Raw genomic sequence first — 8,512 nt, 5'->3', positions numbered from 1 at the left:
AGCTTTGTCACAGAGTTAGGAGCCATGGCTCCATGGCAATGGCAGGTGATGGTACGTAATGCCTATTTTAATATCTAGAGGGCATCAGAGCAGAACATATACAAAACGCCTCCATTCTCCCCTTCCCCATCTCAGTTAATGATAACTCAACTCTTCCAGTTGCTTAGGTGCAAGATATCTTGGTGTCCCTCTTTGACACTGTCTTTCTTGTATACCCAGCATGCAATTCTCCGCACCACCTGCAGTGTTCCCATTCTGGTCTATCCCTCCCTTGATTGATTACCCTAGTCTCCTAACAGACTGTGTTTGTTTTCACTCTTACTTTCTATACAGTAGCCAAAGTGACTTTTTTTTTGCTTAAAATTCTCCATTGACTTCCCATGTCATTCAGAGCTTAAGGTAAACATCCTTACAATGTTCTGAGTGTTTCAGCCCTGTCTCATGGTCTGCCTGTCCTTGTGGCCTCCTGCTCCCTCTATGGTCACACAGCATTTCCTTAGTGTTCCCTGAACATGTGGAGCGCTTACCAGTCTCAGGGATTTTGCAGACTTTTCTGGAATGACCTTTCCTAGCTGTCTGTCTCATTCACTTTTTTAAGATCTTTGTTCAGATGTCACTTTGTTGAGGCTGGGGGAGGGGGGGAGAGGGTGGCTTCCTGACCTTATAAAAACTAGTTTCCCTGTAGATTTTACCCTCTTTGAGCAGCTTCTTTCCACTTTACAGAATTTACTACAACTTAACCAATTATATATTTATTTCATTCGTTGTATATCATCCCATCTTCTGGAGTGTCGTTTTCATGAGAAAAGCTACCTTGCTCTTTTCATATCCCCACAGCCTTGAACATAGCAGGTTCTCAGTAAATATTTGTTGAACACTTTTTATATGAATAATGATGCCATAAGAAATAGCATTGTACCAGCCCTAGAGCTTGGAGAAATGGCCCAATTCCAATGACATTCTACTCACTTCATCTTTCCTGCCATTGTAATTGTTCTTCCCATGATTTATGATTCAGACATCTTCTTTTGCAGAAAACTATAGGAGACAGAAAGTAGCTTATGCCCTGCAGAGTGATGTCTCCCTCAGCAGCTCCCCTCCATGATGATCATCCTGAATCTGATTCAGTGGGGTCATTTCAGCAGGTGAGCCATGTTTTCTATTGTTGTGGGGCTCTCCCTGCACCTAGTTCCTTCAGGAGACACTTTCTAACAGCCTCTGCTCCAATCAGACAAGAAGTCTTCCCATGCATGGGAGCTGTATGACCTGAAAGAACAAGGATGAGGGGGAAAATTCAGGTCATCAAAAAGCAAACTATTTCCTTTCTTTTTTTAAAAAAGTTTATTTTATTTAAATTAAATTAATTAACCTATAGTATATTATCAGTTTTGGAGGTAGAGTTCAGTGATTCACCAGTTGCATATAACACCCAGTCCTCATTACAACACATGCCTCCATAATGCCCATCATCCAGTTACTCCATCCCCCCAACACTCCCTTCCAGCAACCCTCACTTTGTTTCCTATGGTTAAGAGTCTCTTATGGTTTGTCTGCTTCACTGATTTATTTTATTTTATTTTTCCCTCCACTCCCCTATGAGCCTTTGTTTTGTTTCTTAAATTCCACATATGAGTGAGATTGTATAATAATTGTCTTTCTCTGATTGACTTACTTCACTTAGCATAATACTCTCTAGTTCTATCCATGGTGTTGCAAATGGTAAGATTTTAGATTTTAATGGCTGAGTAATATTCCATTATCTGTCATTGAACATCTAGGCTCTTTCCATAGTTTGGCTATTGTGGACGTCGCTGCTATAAACACTGGGTGCAGGTGCCCCTTCAGATCACTACATTTTTATCTTTGGGGTAAATACCTAGTAGTGCAGTTGCTGGGTCATAGAGTAGCTCTATTTTTAACTTTTTGAGGAACCTCCATGCTGTTTTCCAGAGTGGCTACACCAGCTTGCGTTCCCACCAGCAGTAAAAGAGGGTTCCCCTTTCTCTGCATCCTTGCCAACATCTGTTGTTGCCTGTCTTGTTAATTTTAGTCATTCTGATAGGTGTGAGATGGTATCTCATTGTGGTTTTGATCTGTATTTCCCTGATGCCAAGTGAGGTTGAGTGTTTTTTCATGTGTTTTTTGGTCATTTGTATGTCTTCTTTGGGGAAATGTTTGTTTATGTCTTCTGCCCATTTCTTGACGGATTATTTGGTTTTTGGGTGTTGAGTCTGATAAATTCTTAATAGCTCTTGGATCCTTTATCAAATAAGACATTCATAAATATCTTCCCCCATTCTGTAGGTTGTCTTTTGGTTTTGTCAACTGTTTGCTTTGCTGGGCATCTTTTTCTGTTGGTGAAGTCCCAATAGTTCATTTCTGTATTTACTTTCTTATGCCCCTCTGTCTGCTGCTTTCTGTACTTGGTATATGTGTAGTTTTAAGAAAAATCTGAATGTACTGATTTACTTTTACTAATGAATACTTTATTTACCAAAGGAACCCAGAGGTGCTTTTTAACCAGCAAGCTTTCGTCTACACGTAGGATAGAATTTGGGTTGCAGAAATACCATCTCTTTTTCACAATATCGGTACCTGCTGGAGAAGACAGGAGGTGGGAAGCCTGATTTCAGGCTCACCAGGCTGATTTTTGATTGTAGCTTTGTCACACTCAGCCATATGACCTTGGACAAGACCCTTCACCACTCCATGCTTTAATTTTCTTACTTATAATCACTTAACCCATGGGCTGTTGTGGGGACTGTGTGATCCGTGTTTCTCTTGGGCTAAGCATGAAGCAGAGCCTCAACGGTATAGCTGTAGGGCTAGAGGACATGTGTAAAGGGAATTCAATGGCCATGTTTTTCCATTTCTGTACACGTGTTTCTGTTACATGTGCATACCTCGGTGGGTAAATATGTCAGACAGAATTGGCGCTTCAGTATATTAGAAGCCATTATTGAACATGCTTTACCTCGTGTGCTCTGGGTGGCTGCCAGGGGCTGCCCTAGGATCCTGGAACATGTTCAGATGTCCATCCCCTGCAGTATTTTCCATGGCTGCAGATTGTGAGTTTTTGCTTTCTATTTCCGTTTGCTGTCAGAGCATTATTGTAGTTTCTCACTTGGCAGATTCTAATTGCATCTGCTTTTTTCCATAGCAAGGAATGAATGTTGAGAATGGTGGGGGGTGGTGAAGGACAAGGATAATAAGTAAGGCTGTACCTGCTTAGCTGACTGGGTTTCCTTCCTTCGCATTTTGATGTGGCGCTGTTTGATTTCCCTGTTTGCAAATGTGCTTATTGCTTCCCATCTTGCCAACTTTTTGATCATTTTCTTCTTTCAGCAAGAAAAAAAACAACAACCAAAATTTCATTTGCCATAGAGTTTAATTGAATTTATGGCAGCTGTCACAAAATAAAATAAAAACCTCACAAATAAGAATGCAAAGAACCCTAGGATTCAGTTACCTCTGAAGTTGTAAAAAATTCTTCAAGGCATTTATTTGCAAATTGGACTCCATTTGCATGTTTCATAAGCATAATACAAATGTATTATTTATCAGGTGGTCTAGGCGTGCGTGTTGAAATGAATGGTTGCAAATTCAGCCTTCATTTAAAAATCCTCATTGTATATCCATCCCCCCCAGCTTGTAGGAAAACTGGGCTTTTCAACTCTGCTTTTCTGGATCAATTCAAAATACGCAAGGCTCTACACTATGAGTGATCTTTCTTAGCTTTGTGGTCCTGTGGATTTGAAGAGAATGGTGTCCAATATATAAAATTACAAACAATTTTCAGCATCAAAATTTCCTGCTTCCATTGGGCCACAGTCTATCTGTCCTTGCCATCAGAGCAATATGAATCCAAAAATGGTCTTTGAAGCCTTGAAGCAGGGATATGATCTCACACTCAGACAGTTTCATTTGTCAGTGACTCAAGACTCAGGAGTTTCATGTCTTGAAAACTTGTCTAACCTTTATTCACAGGCCTGAGAAGAAATCCAGTTTAAGCTGGTATTGGCTGCAATTGGTCTCAGACCCTGCGGGCCTGAGAAAACCACTCCTGCCAGATCCAAGGCAGTCGTTGGGTCAATAATTGGCACAGGAGAAAACAAAATTAAATGAGCAGGCATTGTTTGGCTTTTTGCCACTTGTTCTTTAGAATTGACTATCCAGCTTAAGGGAAACAGTGCAGCAAATATGACAGCTCTTTTTTATTTTTATTTTTTTTAATAAATTTATTTTTTATTGGTGTTCAATTTACCAACATACAGAATAACACCCAGTGCTCATCCCGTCAAGTGCCCTTCTCAGTGCCCGTCACCCATTCACCCCCACCCCCCACCCTCCTCCTCTTCCACCACTCCTAGTTCGTTTCCCAGAGTTAGGAGTCTTTATGTTCTGTCTCCCTTTCTGATATTTCCCACACATTTCTTCTCAATCGGAGAAGGACAAACATTATATGTTCTCATTCATTTGGGGAATATAAATAATAGTGAAAGGGAATATAAGGGAAGGGAGAAGACAGCTCTTTTTTTTAAATATGTTACCCTCTTTGGGGAAATGTAATTATAGACAGGAAATACTGGAAATGGAGGAGTATTCGCTAAATCATCTTTCAAGACTTCTTTCTTCAGGATGTTAGAAGATACTTTCATCCTTGTAGATGGGATGATGTTCTCTGTGTTATAGGGGGTATGACACTGGTACAATGACAAAACACTGCCCCTATATTCTTGCTCTCTTTTGCTTGCATCTCATATTATGTATCTGAGCTCTGGTTTTTATTCTGTGGAAACAGCTTCCACTATGAAAGTAAAGAGCTTCTCCTTCTATTCTAATTCAATTAAACAATCACTTCCTGATCATTTAATAGGTGCCAAGAGGTGTTTTAAGTTCTAAGGGTGAAAAGATAAATAAGACGCAGGCCTTGCCCTTGAAGAATTCAGAGTCTATAAACAGAAGTGTAAATAGAGAGTTATAACGTAGCTATCTGTGCTTTGATGCTTGACATTTCGGCTAATCATTGAAAGTAGTGAGCCAGAAGATGAGTAAAATAGATTGTTCTGGACTGATTTACCTCTTAAAATTGAAAAATGACTGTTGAGTTTTTGTTATGAAAGAAATAAAAATATTGTGTAATTATGGAGAGGTAACATCCTCTTTCCCATTTCTGTATGGAGGATTGGATTCAGCTGTAACTGAATAAAGAGTAGCTCCCACAAATCAAGTTTTTGTTTTCTTTTGTTTTTCTGCCATGAAAAGCTGGAGGCAGACAGTTGCTATGTTGGTTCAATGGCTTGAAGATACCAGGGTCAAAGTCTTTTTGATCCTCTGTCTTTGGGATGCCAGAGGGCTGCAATAGCTCCTGTCATCACACGCTATTTCAGAAAGGAAAAACTAGGGCACTGATAAATGGGAGAAAAGCAGCAGATGTATCATGAAACCAAAAATGTTTCTACATACTCCTAGCAGAAGCAGTTAAAAGTTACATGGGCAACTCTAGGCAGTTGCAAGGGAGTCTGAGATTACAAATGTTTTTGTTTGATTTTTTGTTTAAACAGGAGAATCTGTTAATACATAGAAGGAATGGATGGGTATGACATTGACAAGTTTCTGACACCACACCATTTTGCCATAAGTATGAAGAAAGAATACAGATGGAAGAGAGATTATAAACCATCTGAAGTGATCGAGTCTGCTGCAGCAAGTATGTTTTGGTATAGTAACAATGATCTTGTTGGAAGCCAGAACTATATCATAAAAGGTTTTGATTGTGCATGTAATTTCAAAGTTAGTTTCATATGAGTAAAGATTCTTATCACCTGCCCAGTATAATAGAATAAGAACCAAAATACTCATTGTATCTAGAAATAGTCTTCTCTGGTGACTTAAATTTTTGCTCTCAGGAATTCTGTAAGAATTCTTTAAAGATTCGCTTACAGTGCTGTTTGTTATAAGTAATAAAACAGTAACCCATGGCTTAGAACAATTGGTTTCATTGGTTAATATAACCTTTTTCAGAAAACATGGTCTGAGGGAGTAGTCTGTAGGACAGACACAGCTGAGGTCACAGGGATGATAGGATGCCACAGAAATTTCTTAATGCCAAAGAGTATTTTGATTGGGTGGAAACATTGGCTGGCAAAATAATTCTGAAAGCACCTGATAGAAAGGCAGAGAGTTGTGGAAGGTTAATGCAGCCTGGTATAATTCTCTTCTTTTTTTCTACCAATGACTGACTATGAAACAAAATATCCAATGGCAAAAAAAAAAAAAAAAAGAAAAGAACAGATAAACCTGGTCCAAATATCAGGTAAATGCTTGTTGCAGATCTACTAAAGTAAGATCCTCAATTCTGGAGAAACACTTTAAAAAATATTACTATAGTTTGTTGGACTTCTGCTTCTGACCAAGATGGAATAATAGGGACTATTGGTACACTCCTTTCTGTGACAAATAACCAAAGAAGAAGATACATGGAGCCATGGCTTTTGAGTCATTTTAGATATTAGACAATGAAGAATAGTGGTCTCTCAGGGGAAAAAAAATCAGCCCTATAATTGCTTCAGCTTCCTGCTTTGAGGTATTTCCCAGACTATGGCATAGAGAAGAGGACCCCAGGCAGATCCCAGAATGTTCTCTGAATTGAGGAGATGGAACAGAAAGTCTGAGAGACTAAGAAAGGTATAGTTTATAGGACAAGGAACTGAAAAGAAGAAATGTGCACAGAAAGAGAATTCTAGGAATATTGAGAGGCTCCACATCAAGTACTCAGCAGAGTTCTGATCAGTGTATACATGTGAAGAAACAGGAGGAGCCACCCAAGAGGATTAGGTTGATCAGTACCCAGTGCCCACATAGGACCAGCAATAGTGCCTGTTCCCAACTGCCAAACCACAACCTCACAATTCGTATGATATTGTGCAAAGTACTCAGAAAGGTATGGCCTCAGTAGTGAGAATAATTAGCCTGAGACTAAATTGAGCTCTAGTGCTGGTTAATAAATCTTAAAAGCAAGATCTGAAGAGATCACACATCTTTCCAACTTAATTGCCTCTCAGGAGAAAGATAAAAAATATATTTAAAGGAAAACAAAAATACACAAATACAGCACACAACAAGGTAAGATTCAGTATCTGTCATCCAATAAAAAATTACTCGGTATGAAAAGGAGGAGAATAGAGATCATAATGAGGAAGAGAATTAATTGGAACTAATCCAGAACTGACACAGATGTTAGAATTAGCAGACAAGGACTTTAAGGCCGTCATTATAATTCTGTTACAAGCTTTCAAATTAATTTTTGAAATATGGAAGAAATAAAAGACTGCTCAAAACCCGAGATAAAGGGAAAATTTAAAAGCAGCCAGAAGAAAAAAGACATATATAGAAGAACAAAGTTAAAACTAACAGCAGTTATCTTGTTGAAAACAATGAAGCATCATCTTTAAAGTACTAAAGGAAAACTTTGTCAACTTAGAATTCCATACCCAGTGAAAATGCACTTTAAAAACATTTTCAGACATATAAAAGCTGAAAGAATTTGTATCCAGCAGATCTTCACCAAAAGAAGTATTAAAGGAAGTTTTCAGGCAGAAGGAAAATGATACCAGGTGGAAATACAGAAGGACAGAAAGACATTTAAGGCACCAGGAGTTGTAACCATATAGTAAAAATGAAAGCTTTTTAAAATTATTATTTAAATCATTTTAAAGGATAATTGACTATTTGAACAAAATGATAAAAAAAAAGTGAGGCTTATAACATAAAAGTAGACTTTGGAAGAATAATATCATGGAAATTGGGGAGAATAAATGGAAATATACTATTTAAGGTTTTTGTACTATGTATGAAGTAGTATAAAAGCACTAAAAGGTAGACTGATAATTTAGGTATACTATAAAGCCTGTAACAAACATTAAAGTAACAAAACTAAGAAGTATAGCTCAATACTAAAAAATTAGATGAATGATGTTATGAAAATATCAATAAACCAAAAAGACAGTAAAAGTGGAGAAAGAAAACAAAACCCAGAAGAAAACAAATAGGAAACAAGACAATAGATTTAAACCTATTTCAGTAAGCACAATAACTGTGAATGTTATAAACACTCCAATTGAAAGGCAGAGATTTTCAGATTGAATTAAAAAAATCCAAGTATATGTGGTGTACGGGAAACACACTTTAGCTATAAAGACACAAATAGGTTGGCAGGTTACAATGCATTGGGTGATAAGTAACAACCATCTTCTTATTTTCTCAGCATCTAATATACAAACATTTGCATCAGTCATCTTGAGGATATTAGACACCTCCACTTGTTTTGTAAAACAGTGAGGTTTCTCTATATTTAAATGTGCCTTATGGTTTGCCTCCTTCTCTGTCTTTATTTTATTTTTCCTTCCCTTCTCCTATGTTAATCTGTTTTATTTTTAAAATTCCACATATGAGTGAAATCATATGATATTTGTCTGTCTCTGACTGACTTATTTTCCTCTTAACTGTAGAG

The sequence above is a fragment of the Canis lupus genome, chromosome 2 (genome assembly GCF_011100685.1).
Source record: "Canis lupus familiaris isolate Mischka breed German Shepherd chromosome 2, alternate assembly UU_Cfam_GSD_1.0, whole genome shotgun sequence".
Lineage (NCBI taxonomy): Eukaryota > Metazoa > Chordata > Mammalia > Carnivora > Canidae > Canis > Canis lupus.
The sequence above is the reverse complement of the archived record's forward strand: the minus strand, read 5'-3'. Positions refer to the sequence as shown.